This window comes from Leucoraja erinacea, chromosome 2, assembly GCF_028641065.1.
Source record: "Leucoraja erinacea ecotype New England chromosome 2, Leri_hhj_1, whole genome shotgun sequence".
NCBI lineage: Eukaryota > Metazoa > Chordata > Chondrichthyes > Rajiformes > Rajidae > Leucoraja > Leucoraja erinaceus.
The window spans coordinates 36,878,119-36,894,513 of NC_073378.1; the positions used below are offsets into that span (position 1 = coordinate 36,878,119).

The 16,395-nt window shown below is 48.0% G+C and overlaps 1 pseudogene; it reads right to left on the reverse strand.

Moving 5' to 3' along the window:
* Nucleotides 1-5,508: 5,508 nt before the first annotated feature.
* LOC129693325 (U2 spliceosomal RNA) lies at nucleotides 5,509-5,676 on the reverse strand (annotated as a pseudogene).
* Nucleotides 5,677-16,395: the final 10,719 nt, after the last annotated feature.

The following is a 16,395-nucleotide window of genomic DNA, read 5'->3' on the forward strand; positions in this document are numbered from 1 at the left end:
GTTTCTAGCCAAAGCGTTCCAATAACACTCCCCCACTTTACACAACTTCTTAAATGTTAGCTGCACTTTAGTAAATCGTGTTGCCTGAATTTTCATCCGTATGTCCACACATACCAACCCATCCATAATGCCCAAATCTAAATATGTCTGCAAGTTACAGCTCTTTAATTATATGCCATCCTGACCATACTTTCTTAAGTTCATAAGTGATAGGAGCAGAGTTAGGCCATCCGGCCCATCAAGTCTACTCCACCATTCAATCATAGCTGATCTATCTTTCCGTCTCAACCCCATTCTTCTGCCTTCTCCTCATAACCCATGACACCCGTACTGATCAAGAATCTATCAATCTCTGCCTTAAAAATATCTATTAACTTGGCCTCCACAGCCATCTGTGGCCATGAATTCCACAGATTCACTATCCTTTGACTAAAGAAATTCCTCATCATCTCTCTAAAGGTACATTATTTAATTCTGAGGCTACAAGCTCTGGTCCTAGACTCTCCCGCTAGTGGAAACATCCTCTCCACACCCACTATATCATGTCCTTTCACTTTCTCTGGTAGGGAATTGAAGAATGTAGGTGAACAGAGGGATCTGGGAATAACTGTGCACAGTTCCCTGAAAGTGGAATCTCATGTAGATAGGGTGGTAAAGAAAGCTTTTGGTGTGCTGGCCTTTATAAATCAGAGCATTGAGTATAGAAGTTGGGATGTAATGTTAAAATTGTACAAGGCATTGGTGAGGCCAATTCTGGAGTATGGTGTACAATTTTGGTCGCCTAATTATAGGAAGGATGTCAACAAAATAGAGAGAGTACAGAGGAGATTTACTAGAATGTTGCCTGGGTTTCAGCAACTAAGTTACAGAGAAAGGTTGAACAAGTTAGGGCTTTATTCTTTGGAGCGCAGAAGGTTAAGGGGGGACTTAATAGAGGTTTTTAAAATGATGAGAGGGATAGACAGAGTTGACGTGGAAAAGCTTTTCCCACTGAGAGTAGAGAAGATTCAAACAAGGGGACATGACATGAGAATTAAGGGACTGAAGTTTAGGGGTAACATGAGGGGGAACTTCTTTACTCAGAGAGTGGTAGCTGTGTGGAATGAGCTTCCAGTGAAGGTGGTGGAGGCAGGTTCGTTTTTATCATTTAAAAATAAATTGGATAGTTATATGGATGGGAAGGGAAGGGGAGGTTACGGTCTGAACGCAGGTGTATGGGACTAGGGGAGATTATGTGTTCGGCACGGACTAGAAGGGTCGAGATGACCTGTTTCCGTGCTGTAATTGTTATATGGTTATATGGTTCTCCTGCTATTTCTCCTCTGATTCCTGCTTGCACACGCTGACTTCTGGAAAATCTCCGATGCCGTTGCGTTGAACTAAGCCTCTCACATCATCCTACCATCGAGGAAACTGATGGATTCACCAAGTTCCCGTGAGGTGGGAGTGGGGTGGGGGGTGGGGGGGGGAACTAATGGAGGACCTGGGAGGAGGGACCGCCGTGAGGGGGTTGGGGTGGGAAAGACAAAGGAGGACCCGACGTGGGGGAACCACTGTGAGGGGGGGGGGGGGGAGGAGACAAAGGAGGACCAAAGAACAAAGGTGGTATACATTGCAACTTTGTCGCCGACCTTTATGTAGTGACTCTTGGCATACCTTTGGTGTGCAAAACTAAAAATATCACTGTGACTCGTCACATGTGACAATAAAGTATCATTCATTCTTCTCTCATGTCTCTAGTTCTACCAACAGCGGTAATATCACTTTCTTAAACATTGCTGTATTTCTCCATTCTGTGTGCACCCCTGTGATCTTGGCAGTGTTGTTCTCCTTAAAGAATACTTTCACTCGATTCCCCGACTTTCCTGTCGTAGCCTGTATCACCGCTTTGCCATTGTCACCGCTCCACTTGATGCATCTCTATTTCTCACACAATGGATGAGTGTCCTGTTAATCTCTCGAGTAGCAAAATCTCAAACGCAATGTTGAAGTAGTATTCTTGCCTTTCTTTTCATTGATGCAAGGCTGCGTGAATAGATGGAAGATGGTTATAAATAAAATAGTAAGATTAAACGAGAACTTACCAGTTTGAAGTTTGATCTGTATTTTATGAGGAGTTACGATGAGGGATTTCGTGAAGAACCCCGCTTCCACGCATGCGTGTCATTCTTCAAAGCAGCGGTGTGAGGTCACAGGAACCTATAATGATCTAACATAGTAAGATTATCAAAGAGATACCAGTTTTTGATATGATCATAAGAGGGTGGGAGCGGAGGGCACGAAATCCCTCATCGTAACTCCTCATAAAATACAGATCAAACTTCAAACTGGTAAGTTCTCGTTTAATCTTACTATTTTACTTCGGAGTCACGTGAGTGACTTCGTGAAGATTTCAAAGCTCTGTGACCTCATGCCGTGGAACGAGTCCATGCTTCACAACTGCCTTGGGTATTGGGAGAGAGCATCATTAGTAATTTTAAAACACAATTATACAAAGAGTTGTGTGGTATAATGAAAAAATATATTTTTTTTTTTTTTTTTTTTTTTTTTTTTTTTTTTTTTTTAAATTTGAGAATCATAGCCCTGTAACCTTTCGGGCAATTATTTTGTTGGACATAAAATGTCTTCTTAATACAAATGATGGCTCCAAAATTTAACTGGTTTATTATAAAAACCTGTGGAAAAACCCTTTTTGAATGACCATCCTGCCATTCTGAGGATTTGGTCTGTGGGTACCTGTACAAATTTTTGCTGCAGATGTTGCTGCAGCCCTGGTGGAATGAGAGTTAAAACATTAGTGTCATTTTTAGGACCTATTTGAGCCACCTAATATAGTTTGAGTCGTGACCCTTTCATGCGGTTTCTTTTAAAAGATAAACAACTCCATTTTCTGACCTCGAATGTTCTTAGTATATTCCATATATTGTTAGATGTGTCTTGCTATACACCGTCGTTTGCCATATGGGTGTACCATAAATTCAAACACTTGACCTGAGGAAACCCGATCTGTTTTCTTTTATTAAATCCTGTATGACAACACCAGTTTCTCGGTGAGATGATCAGGGAGTCCAGGCTCAGTTTGCTTAATGGCTGGACTTGTTGTGCGGTAAATAACACCATGAGCATAACCATCTTCCTGGTCTGTTACTGAAGTGACAACGCTGTTATGAGCTACAAGCTCCTCAGCATGTTGAGAAACGACACCCACGTCCCAGATTTCGGAGTACCTGGTTTTCTTACCAGGGGTGCGTTCCCACCGCGTGCCGCTCCGTTCCTTGTGATAGGTAATTGGAGAGTGCACTTGTGGCACTATTGATGGCACTGTAGCTCCATCGATTATCATAATGGAGGCTTGTAAAAATTCCAATACGGCCAGAATGTTCTTGGCCTTTTGGTCGAGGTTGTTGTCCAAGCAGTATATGCCCCATTTCTTGATGTCCAAAGGTACTGCTTCCGTGTTGACAGTCTTAGTGCAGATGAGATGAGATTCATCGTCCTGTCTGACAGCCCAATGCCGTGCAGTGGGTCTTTAGCCTCTATAAATCCATAGTCTTATGGCATGGATGACAGCCTCCAGTCACTGGAAAATTAATATTTTTTTTTTTTTTTTTTTTTTTTTTGGCTATGTTCAATAGGGAACATGGTTCTAAACCATCCCCTGTATGACCGAATACCATGATTTAGAAGGTCAGTCGGAACTCTGAGAATTCCAGATGCCGAGTGTAGTTGAATTATCCCTAGTACCCCATTGATGGGGCCGAACGGGGGAAAAACATCACCCTATGGCTTTGTTACATAACAATGCCAAGCTGGTTTTAGAATTTTAGTAAATAATATTGGAGCTAATGATTGCCCCTATTGTAAGCTCTATATTGCCAAAGTTCCTCTTTTGAGTCAATGCCTGCCATATAGAAAACCCGCAGCTGACACCAAGTCTTATCAAGAAAAAAGAGTATCCATCTTAAAATGAATATCTAGAACAAATGTGTTTAGGGTTAAAATCAATGACAATCCTGTAACCCTACTCTATTTATTTTTAATAAATATGTTTGATACAATTCTAATGTTCCATGAAAAGTATGCTCAATCACATCTTTTGTGTACAATTTTTGTAGACCATGTGGGTTTTAGATTGTTTGGTTTATGTAAGGACAAAATGCCCTTCTGGTGTATGTTGTACTGTGGTTATTGGAATGAGTAAATCTTATCAGATAACCCTGAATACTGCTGAGATTATATGAATCTGTAGTGATTATATACCATACATAACTGTAGTGTTGTAACCTCCCCTACCATCATAGGTCCCTATTTTAAAACAGAAGAAAAACCCCACCCACCTACCTCCATGGTTACCGGTGGTTGTGTTATTTCCTTGGTTTTTTGATAAAGGAGGTTCTGGTTTGATATCTCTTGTTCGGGGTTGTGTGGGAGGTTGAGGTTCCCGCATCTTCCAGGGTGGCCGCCCTGGCCATACCCTAAAAAAGGATCCTGCGGGTTATTGATTTCTAGCACTGCCACTGGTATGAGCCACATTATTTATGGCGTTGCCTGTGGCCGGTATCATGCTCCAAAATAGGCCCTTGCGCTGGCCTTGATGAGCCCCAGTGTCTTGGCTTTGTCCACTCACGGTTCTTTGTTTGCAAATGGTAGCATTTTTTGGGGTCCCAGTGCTGGCTGAATGGCCGCCTTCCATGTGTAGTTCAGATCATATTGCATATTACTAAACAGAGCTAGTGCGTCTAGATGGTCTTTGGTTACCTACATTTAGTCCAGGGTGCGAGTGTATTCTATGATGCCTTCCGTCAATCCCTTTAAGGTTCTCTGGATCTTGAGGTCCTGGTTCCTGATGTTCGTCCCCATATGCTGCCAAATGCATTGGTTTACACTGGGTACCCGTAATGCCTCACCGTTGCCAGGTGGCAGATGTCTGGCCAGTGTCTGTAAATTTTTTTTTTTTTTTTTTTCCCTGTTGGCGTTTGTGGCCAGACATATAGTAATACTATTGCCATCCTGGATCCAAGTCTACCCATGTTTGACTTGGTTAAAGTAATCAGCCACCATGTCCAGCAGAGTCCCTGCTGTGTTAGGATCATGGGATGCTGTATTACCAGGCTCTGGCCCATCAGGGTCCTGCCTACTCTTTTTTATAGAGTTAGAGATCTCTAGGGTCCCGCACGGGGTACCCATGTGGGGCTTAACTGCTGCCCACTTGTCTTTTGTTCTGCGGACCCCTCTTGCAAGTCAACCCAGAACTGACCCACAGTGCTCCCCTCTGATGGGGTAGAAACATTGTGCAGCCCTCAAAGAGGTACTGCTGTGGTTTTATCACGTTGGAGCAAGGCTCCATACACCGCTTCTTCCCGCTCCAGCCCTCTCGGGCGCTGGTTGCCGGCGGTTTTATGTAAAGTCGGACCCTTCTCAGTCCACTACCCCCGTACTGACGGTACTGGTCCCTTGCGGCCATTGCAGCCGGTCAACCCCACTCTAACGCCCTCAATTCTGGGCACTCCTACTTATATGGTCCTTAGCTAAGGAACATATAAGACATTAAAACTGATGATAACAGCTATTATAGATTTTATTTAATATATGGTCCCTAGATAAGGGACGTATCAGATATTAAACTGATAAGAACAGATACTACACTTGGTCTTAGCCAAAAGGCCTAGAAGCGATCATTGTAACTAAAACCCTGGTACTCACATACTGGTCCCTTGTAGTAGATTGCAGCCAGACAACTGCCAAGTCCTTTGCTGCTGAAAAATGAATTTTCTCACCGTGCTGGAGCGAAGTTGGGCACAGGTGTTTTCCTCCTCCGGGAATCGATGTGCCCATGCTGCTCCTGCCGTTGCCAGCTCCTGCCGTTGCCAGCTCCTGCCGCAACCTGCGCTCCTGCAGCTGTCAGTGCTCCTGCAGCTGCCGGCTGCCACTGCTGCTGCCCGTACTCCTGCAGCTGCCCGTACTCCTGCAGCTGCCCGTACTCCTGCAGCTGCCCGTACTCCCGCAGCTGCCGGCTGCCACTGCTGCTGCTGCCGCTGCCGCTGCTGCTGCTGCTGCCGCTCCTCCGCGGTTCTCCCGCCGGCCTTCTGCAGCTTACATGGACCCGGTCCATGTCTGCACCTAGAAGGTAAGTTGAAGGAAACGCAGGGTCTCTTACCTGCTGTTCCCGACTTTCCTTCTCCCGCTGGTGACCGTCGTTCCCTCCGTTGCGGGTTGGAGCCGCTCGGACCAAACCCCGGTGTTCACGGGCCTGGTCCTTCGCGGCAGTTCCGCAGCCGGTAAAACCCGGCTGTTCCTATCCCGGTGCCTACCTTTTGAAGAAGGTTTTCGTCCCCAACGTCCCGTTCCGACTCCATAAGTGCCGCTGCACTCGCTGAGCGTTTCGAGCCCCGGTACCGCTGGTCCGTGCTGTCTGTCCCGCAGCCTCGGCGCTGGCCGCTAGCGACTGGTCCCAAGTCAGTCTCGCTTGAGACTGGCATACGGACCTCTTTACTTTGCTTCCCGCCCGGCCGAGAGGTGAATTTTGCCGGTGCGGGAGCAAAGTCGGGCACAGGTTGTTCCCCTCCAGGGAACTCGTGCTGTTGCTGCTGCCGGCTGCTCGCCCTCCACGGGTCTCCCCGCCAGCTTTCCGCAGCCACCTAAAAGTAAGTAGTAAAAGAGGGAAAACGCAGAGTCTCTTACCTGCTGTTCCCGACTTTCAAATTCTCCCGCTTGGGGAACGCCGTTCCCCCTGTGTGACTCGTTGCAATGCGTGTAGCGATATGACACGCATGCGTGGAAGCGGGGTTCTTCACGAAGTCACTCACGTGACTCCGAAGTAAAACATCCTTTAATGATGGCGCCACCTCTCAACTAAACCAGTGTCTGATTGAAGAATGCATTGAGGTCAAACCACATGACACGCCAGTTTTTAAAGTTATGCCACTTGTATATCTCCCTCAGCACCAGATAAATCACAGATGATGCAGCCATCTTTCCATTTTCATTTCAATCCAACCAGACTATGGCTGGGTCCCCATGATGTTATCCAGCCACCCTAAGGAGATGGTGGAAGCAGTAAGCTTTGATTCCTCACCTGTGAATTAGGCTGTTTTCTCTCTGAAAATAACTCCTTGGGACTTTAGATAGACACAAAATGCTGGAGTAACCCAGCAGGACAGGCAGCATCTCTGGAGAGGATTAGATGACGTTTTGGGTCGAGACCCTTCAGACTTTGGGGCATCAGTCCTTGGAACTTTAGTTTAGTTTAGTTTAGTATAGTTTAGTTTATTATCAAGTGTACCGAGATACAGTGAAGAGTTTTTGTTGCGTGCAATCCAGTCAGTGGAAAGACTGAACACGATTACAATCTAGCCGTCCACAGTGTACAGATACATGATAAAGGGAATAACGTTTAGTTCAAGATAAAGCCCAGCAAAGTCCGAGTAAAGATAGTCCGAGGGTCTCCAATGAGGTAGATGGTAGCTCAGGACTGCTCTCTAGTTGTCGATGGGCTGGTTCAGTTGCCTGATGACCCAGGTTAATGACTTCTTCTCACTCTGCCCCCAACATTACACTTTTCCCTTGGGTTTGTTTCAAGCAGGCTGGTTGCTTCAACCACCCCATGTGCCAAACAGTTCCATATCCTCATTAAACTAAGTACAGCGCGAGAAAGCAAAATTAACAGCCTTAAACTTTGGTGAGCATGTTTGCAAACAAATGCCAATACTATGCATGAATGCACCAATTGTCCTCAATGGCGTCTGAACAGCGAAGACTGGATAGACTTCTGGCTTCACTGTTGCTCCCTGATCCCATCAGGGGATGAGATAACTCGAATACTTTTTTCATGAGTAAATTAAACTCCAAGAATCTAAGAGTTTAATTAATTTCTCGTCCGTGTTGAGCTTACTGTCAGGCCTTTGCTTCTCTTTTAATTACACATTATTGCCCAATAGTCTTATAGGATTAACCCACATGGAAAGGTTTGAAGAGTACTTTCATTGTTAATAGGAAGGTAACTTGCCAATTACATGCACTCTGCAGCCTTCGTGAGACCTTAATCAAACAAAATCCAAACTGCACGCAGCATTTTGAGGGCTCTTTGGCAAGGCTGTGTGCAGTTTACTAATTCAGCTATTCACACTTTGATTGTACAGCTTCTGATCATCTGTTCAAAGGCAGCTGCTCCATAGAAACACAAATAAGAACTTTATTATTCACCAGCTGCCCCGTCTCACACTTGTTTTGTGCTGGGCGAGAATTCAGGTCAGGCGCAGCTTTCGAGACAAGGGAAACAACAACAAGGAAGAGAAACTGAGAGGTTTTTTGTTTTGCTGTCGAGTTGCAGGGTGATAGGAACTTAACGTGGAAAGCAAATTCCAAACACGGAATACCGACCCAGCCAGAACTCACAGTAGGAAAAAGGGGTGCAAAACCTCATGTTTGAGCGTCTGCTTGCCGGAAACTTGTAGAGTTAGAGCAAAAATAAAGCCAGGCCAGTTTAGTTTAGTTCAGTTTAGTTTGGAGATACAGCGTGGAAACAGGCCCTTCAGCCCACCGAGTCCGCACCGACCAGCGACCCCCGCACACTAGCACTATCTAAAACCCACTAAGGACAATTTGCAATTTGGTTTAGAGATACAGCATGGAAACAGGTCCTTTGGTCCACCGAGTCCTCACAGACCAGCGAACCCTGTACAATAGCACTATCCTACACACACTTGGGATAATTTACAACAGTTTAGAGATACAGCATTGAAGCAGGCCCTTTGGCCCACCGAGTCTGCACCAACCAGCAAACTCCATACACTAGCACTATCCTACACACACGAGGAATAATTTACAGGAGCCAATTAACCTACAAGCCTGTACGTCTTTGGAATGTGGGAGGAAAGCTATGCAGATCACAGGGAGAACGTACAAATTCCATACAGACATCACCCGTGGTCAGAATCCAGCCCGGGTCTCTGGCTCTGTAAGGCAGTAACTCTGCCACTGCACCAATTTAAGTAAGTGAACAACAAAAAATATATAACTTAAATAATAAAGATCTAGGAGTTGAATTAAGTTGGAAACTGCAGTAAGACAGAGCAGGAAATCTAGGAGCAATTGAGTTTGATCGAGTGCTCTTCCATTTCACCACATTCACTGAGAGTGCCCAGTTGGAATCACCAAGGCATTCTTCTTTGGACATGACCGGCTTAATCGCCAGAAATTAATTTTCCCTTATATTTCCCCACATTTAAAGCCCAATCCTATCACCTTGCAATGGTGATGGCGGAACTGCATGTAAGCTCCAATCATCCCATGTGGGGAGTATGTCCTCTTGATAATCTACAATAGAAATTCCAAGGTTTTATCGTTAAAGATTGACCAATGTTTGTTAAAATCACATTGAGGTGGGCTGCGATGCAGGGAATTGCCATGGTCAATGAGCAGAAAGACCTGGCCACATGTACTGTATCTGTTCTTTATCCTTTAAAAGCCAGGAACAAAGATTTTTTGGGACCTTAAATGTAGATTTTAATCTGAGGTCTCCACCCAATCTTACTGCTTTAAAATATGAGTAGCACCAAATTGAAAAAGTTCAAGCTGGTTCAGAACTCATAATTTATCATTTTAAGGTGCATTTCGTTTCTCAACAAGGGTTTAACGCAAGGGACTTCGTATTTGCGGAGTGGCCAGGGTGCAACTCATCCTTGATTCTGTTGCCGGCCTTGCCGAGGCAGCGTAAGGTGTAAATGGAGTCAATGGAAGCGCGGTTGGTTTGTGTGATTGTCTGGGCTGCCTTCACAATTCTCTGCGGTTTCTTATGGTCTTGGATGGAGCTGTTCCCAAACCAAGCTGCGATGCATCATTTAGAGAACACAAAGGCACAACAGTTCGTGCCGTTGCTTTACAGGGCTACAGGAAGATACTGAGTGTGCAGGAAGGAACTGCAGATGCTGGTTTACACTAAATATAGACACAAAGTGCTGGAGTAAACTAGTCGGTAATGCAGCATCTCTGATGAAAAGGAATAGGCAATGTTTCGGATCAAGAAAAGGAATAGGTAGCGTTTCAGGCCCGGTGGACGACAACGTCGGGAGCTCAAAGGTCGCCTCGAAGCAGAGGGAGAACAAGGAGGGAAGAGACAAGGACTCAAGGATTTTTGCCTTCCATCACAACGAGGAGGTGCCTGGTGAACTCACTGTGGTGGATGTTAAATTTTTGTTTATTGTGTGTTTTTGTCATTTTTATTATATGTATGACTGCAAGACAACAACATTTTGTTCAGACCGAAAGGTCTGAATGACAATAAAGGCTACTTTGACTTTGACTTTGAAGACCCTTCTTCTAACTCTTCTTCTACTCGATCTGAAAAGTCACCTATCCTTGCTCTCCAGAAATTCTGCGTGATCAGGTGAGTTACTCCAGCACTTTGTATCTTGTTTTGTAATCCAGCATCTGCAGTTTATTGCAATCTAGATTTCCACAGGTTTGTCATTTGGCTAGAGATTATTGTAAAGTGACTTTCTTCAGACTGGAGAACGTCATCTATCCATGATCTCCAGAGATGCTGCCTGACCCATTGAGTTACTCAAGCACTTTGTGCCCTTTCAGAGGGAAATCAACCTCAGCTTAATGCAAAGGAAAAGATCACTCACACTTAAGATAGACACGAAGTGCTGGAGTACCTCAGTAGGTCAGACAGCATCCCTGGAGAAAAAGGATGGGTGACGTTTTGGGTCGGGACCCTTTTTCAGACCCATACCTTTTCTCCAGAGATGCTGCCTGACCCGCTGTGTTACTCCAGCACTTTGTGACTATCTTTGCTATATACTAGCATCTGCAGTCCCTTTCTCCAGATCACATACTTCAGATTCCTCAGCAAAATTGGTATTCGGCTCAATGAGGACATTCAAACCATTATATTGATGATCAAACCAATAGGCTTTCCCCGAATGATCCACGCGGGGCTGGTCATTCTGTGGTCTGCACCAACCTGGATGATTTCAGCCACATCAGCCTTCCTGGTCTTGGACCTAGTGAATATCACCCAGTGCTCCTTCTTCAAACGGAACTGTTCTCGCCGCTTTTTAACTGTGGACGAGACAGCTCAAGTCAGCACAGTTAAGGCAAATTGTGTCATAGAGTCACATAGCACAGAAACAGGCCCTTCAGCCCAACTTTGCCCGATCTAAGCTAGTCCCATTAACCCACGTTAGGCCCATATTCCCGAAACCGTTTCTATTCACGTTCCAGTCCAAGTGTCTTTTAAATGTCATTATAGTACCAGGCCTCAGTGCAGTCACGGTGGCGCAGCGGTAAGCCCCTGTCGCACTTTTGTGTCCTTGGCACGCTAATTACGCAACCTCTTGGTCGCGTTGAGGCGCGACGGTCCTGCGAAGGACGCGCGCGACTTCATGCATCCGCACAGCCATCAGGAGCGTGTGACATCATTTGAAGATGGACACAAAATGCAGGAGTAACTCAATGGGACCAGCAGCATCTCTAAAAGAAGTAATGGGTGATTTTTCGGGTCGATACCCTTCTTCAGTCTGAAAGAAGGGTCTTGACCCGAAACGTCATCCATTCCTTTTCTCCAGAGATGCTGCCGGTCCCGCTGAGTTACTCCACCATTTTTGCTTCCATCTTCAATTTTCGTGGCCCCGCTCTGGGAGTAGAAGTGGGGACGGATCCGAACCGCAACGGCCGTGAGCCTCAGGCCGTTTACCTGCTTCTGCTGCTGTTGGAGGTGAGACATTGTGTCGTGCCAGGGTCTTGGGCCTGTACCACTTTGGCCATCAGTTACGCAATAGGCTGGTGGCGCGCGAAGATTTCGTTCGCTACAAAATTTTGGAGCGTCACGCGATATCGTGCACAACTCCATACCCCTCCGCGCTTCTCAGTGGGACCAGCCCCGCGTGGCTACACGATGCCCGTGCGCCTCAACGCAATGACGAGGTCGCGTAATTTGCGTGCCAAGGACATGTAAGTGGGACAGGGCCTGTAGAGTTGCTGCCTTACAGCGAATGCAGTGCCAGAAATTTGGGTTCGTTCCGGATTACTGGTGCTGTCTGTACGGAGTTTGTGCGTTTTCCCCGTGACCACATGGATTGTCTCCGAGATCTTCGGTATCCTTCCACGCTCCAAGATGTACAGGTTAATTTGCTTGGTAAATGTAAAAATTGGCCCTAGTGGGTGTAGGATAGTGTTAACGTGCGGGGATCGCTGGTCGGCACGTACCCGGTAGGCCGAAGGCTCTGTTTCCGCGTTGTATCTATAAACTAAAACTAAGCCTCAACTACCTCCTCTGGCAGCTCGTTTCAAACACTCACCACCCTCGGAGTGAAAAGGTTACCCCTCAGGTTGCTATTAAATTTTGCCCCTATCACTTTAAACCTATGTCCTCTGATTTTTTTTATTCACCTACGCTGAGTAAAAGACAGGAGCAGTCTTCATAACCTGATGATACGATGGACTACTTTATAGCCAATTAAATTATTTGAAGGTTAGATATCATCGTTATGTAGTAAACACAATAGCAACATAAACACCTCAAGCTACCAGCAACAGAAATTAGGTGGTGACCAGATTATTCTTTTGAAAGTACACAAAAATGCTGGAGAAACTCAGCGGGTGCAGCAGCATCTATGGAGCGAAGGAAATAGGCAAAGTTTGAGCCGAAACCCTTCTTCAGGCTGAAGCTTAAACATTGTCCAGGACTTTCTTACTCTCAACAGTGCCACGTGATCCTTGGCAGATTGACCAAGCTATCTGGATAAAGAGCGCACAGTTTATAAAGTCATAGAGTCATGGAGCTATATAACATGGATATGGACCCTTTGGCCCAACTTATCTATGCTGTCCAAGGCACCTAGTCAAGTAGAGAAAAATGCTGGAGAAACTCAGCGGCTGAGGCAGCATCTATGGAGGGAAGGAATAAGCGACGTTTCGGGTCGAGACCCTTCTTCAGACTGATGTCGGGAGGGGGGGGCGCGAAAAAGAAAGGATGAGGTGGAGACAGTAGGCTTTGGGCGAGCTGGGAAGGGGAGGGGAAGGAGGGAGAAAGCAAGGGCTATCTGAAATTGGAGAAGTCAATGTTCATACCGCTGGGGTGTAAACTACCCAAGTGAAATATGAGGTGCTGTTCCTCTAAATTGTGCTGGGCCTCACTCTGGCAATGGCGGAGGCCCAGGACAGAAAGGTTGGATTCAGAATGGGAGGGGGAGTTGAAGTGCTGAGCTACCGGGAGATCAGGTTGGTTATTGCGAACTGAGCGGAGGTGTTGGGCGAAGCGATCGCCAAGTCCACACTTGGTCTCATCGATGTGGTCTCACCGAGCTAGTCAAGTGGTCATTTGCCTGCGTTTAGGTGACACATTTCTAAACCTTTCCTATCCACAAACCTATCTAAATCTCTGTTATAGTTGCACCTGTCTCCACCATATCCTCTGAAAACAGTATACCCAACACTCTCTGTGCGAAAAACTTGCCCCACTGGTGTCGCAGGTAGATAGTGTGGTCAAGATGGCTTTAGGTACATTGGCCTTCATCAATTAGGGTACTGGGTGTAGACGTTGAGAAGTTATGTTACAGTTGTGCAAGACATCGGTGAGGCCACACTAGGAGTACTTTGTTCACTTTAAGTCACCCTGACATAGGAAGGATGTCATTAAGCTGGAAAGAGTGGAGAGAAGATTTACGAGGATGTTGCCAGGACACTAGGGGCTGAGATATAGAGAGAGGTTGGACAGGAGGATTTTTTTTTTTTTTTTTTTTTTTTGTGCTGGGGCGGGGGGGGGGGGGGGGGACATTTTAGGCAGGATGTAGGACGGAGGCGGGGGGGGGGGGGGGGGGGTGGGGGTGTGGGGGGGGGTGGGGGGGGCGGGGGGGGGGGGGGGTGGGGGGGGGGGGGGGGGGGGGGGGGGGGGGGAGGGGGGGGGGGGGGGTGGGGGGGTGGGGGGGGGGGGGGGGGGGGGGGGGGGGGGGGGGGGGGGGGGGGGGGGGGGGGGGGGGGGGGGGGGGGGGGGGGGGGGGGGGGGGGGGGGGGGGGGGGGGGGGGGGGGGGGGGGGGGGGGGGGGGGGGGGGGGGGGGGGGGGGGGGGGGGGGGGGGGGGGGGGGGGGGGGGGGGGGGTTTGCCAGGACACCCCCCGCTGAGCATATGGGGGGGGGGGGGGGGGGGGGGGGGGGGGGGGGGGGGGGGGGGGGGGGGGGGGGGGGGGGGGGGGGGGGGGGGGGGGGGGGGGGGGGGGGGGGGGGGGGGGATTATGGACAGGCGGGCAGCGATGGGAGGTGGGGGGGGGGGGGGGGGGGGGGGGGTGGGGATCTTGTTAGCAGGACTTATTCCTTGCAGCGCTGGGGGGGGGGGGGGGGGGGGGGGGGGGGGGGGGGGGGGGGGGGAGGGGGGGGGGGGTGGAGGGGGGGAGACAGGTGGGGGGGGGGGGGGGGGGGGGGGGGGGGGGGGGGTGGGGAAAACACTAGGGGACTGTCTTTCACTTTTAGCCATCACCCTGGGGGGGGGGGGCAAGTCAATCTACCTGGAAGGGGGGGGGGTGGATCTACACAGATGTTGCCAGGGGGGGCGGGGCTGAGGATATAGAGAGAGATTGGACAGGGCTCGGGGGGGGGGGGGGGGGGGGGGGGGGGTGGGGGGGGGGGGGGGGGGGGGGGCGGGGGGGGGGGGGGGGGGGGTTATGGAGGGGTGTAAGATCATGAAAGGAATAGATTAGGTGAATGCACATCTTTTATCCTGCGTAGGGGACTTAAAACAAGAGATCATTCACCGTTGCGATCGGGAAGAAGGTACAGGAGCCTGTAAACTGTAACGACCAGGTTCAGGAACAGCTTCTTCCCTACAGCCATCAGGTTATTGAACACGGCAGCAAACAAGTTCTGAACTACAACAGACTATTATTATTATTGCACTATATTCAGTTATTTATTGAGTATGTGTGAATGTGTATATATACACACTGAACATTTTTTTTTTCTCCATTATGTAGTATGTTTACATATTCTGTTGTGCTGCAGCAAATAAGAATTCGATTGTCCTATCTGGGACATATGTCTGAAGAAGGGTTTCGGCCCGAAACGTTGCCTATTTCCTTCGCTCCATAGATGCTGCTGCACCCGATGAGTTTCTCCAGCTTTTCTGTGTAACCAACTGACAATAAAACACTCTTGACTCATAGAATTAAGATGAGAGGAACAAGATTTAATATGGACCCGAGGGTCAACTTTTTCACTCTGAGGGTGGTGGGTATATGGAACGTGCTGCCAGAGGAGGTCGTTGACGCAGATAAGATAACAGCTTTTAAAAGACACTTGGCGAGTACATGGATAGTAAAGATTTAGAGGGATAAGAGAGTACAAGGTTAAGAGGGATATGGGCCAAACATAGGCGAATGGGACTAGCTTAGATGGGGCATCTTGGTCGGCATGGATGAGTTGGGCCGAAGGGGCTGTTTCCGCATTTGTGTCACTCCATAACTTTTTACTTAAAATTTGAACCAAAAGCGAAGAGGTCAGGCAGTCCACAGCAGCGCAGGGTTCCGAGTGCTGGTAGCAGGTGCGTTCAAAGGTTTCCTGCCAAAAAGCTCATTTGCCCCCTCGTTTTCTGTAAGGACTAAATATCAGTCCTTTCATCAGCCTGAAGTGTCATTGCCAGTTTGGGCTGGGCGGGTGTGGGAAGGGGGGGGGGGGGAGCTCTGTAATTACAAAGGCTGGTTCAATCTGTTCACTGCCGCCACAGCAGCTGGCACTGTTGCCAGCCCATACCCTCTGCCTTCCTTTGTTAGCCGTCAGCGTCACGAAACAAAAGTGGCATTCCCCTCATCAAAGTGCGGCCCCGCGTACGAGCCTCTCGGAGCCGATTGGCGTGAAGTAGCAATTGTTCCGTGGCTTCTATTTTAAATTTCACGGTGGGCATCTGCTTGCACTTAGCTGTAGCTGCAGTGACAAAGGAAGCCCTGCAGGAAATAGACACGATTTTCCATCCAACTCAAATATGACACATCCGGTAGTTTGTCCGCTCGGTGCAAGAGCATCTGTTTTCTCTGCTGTCCAAATATTTGACTGTGTGAAATGAATGTCACTGATTAACCCCCTCTCCCTCCCCCCCTTATTTAAAACTGCCAAGGAGATTCTTTGATTTCCCCTGGAGCAATTGGGATGATGAGGTTTTGTCAACACATCAAAATATTTGGCATTTAAACCTGCGGTAATTGCTTATATTCCCCCCAATAATTCTGCTGACGTTGAACACATTCAGTGGTCATTACAAACACACCTGCTCCCACATATGTGCCAAGTCGCAGGTCTCTTCCAGACTTCCTGGATTTGTAAGCATCAAGTAATAAACCTAAGGATCTGGCAATCTGTGCTTCGTCCAGGAGGAACTTGCATTTATGTAGCGCTGTTCATGAATTC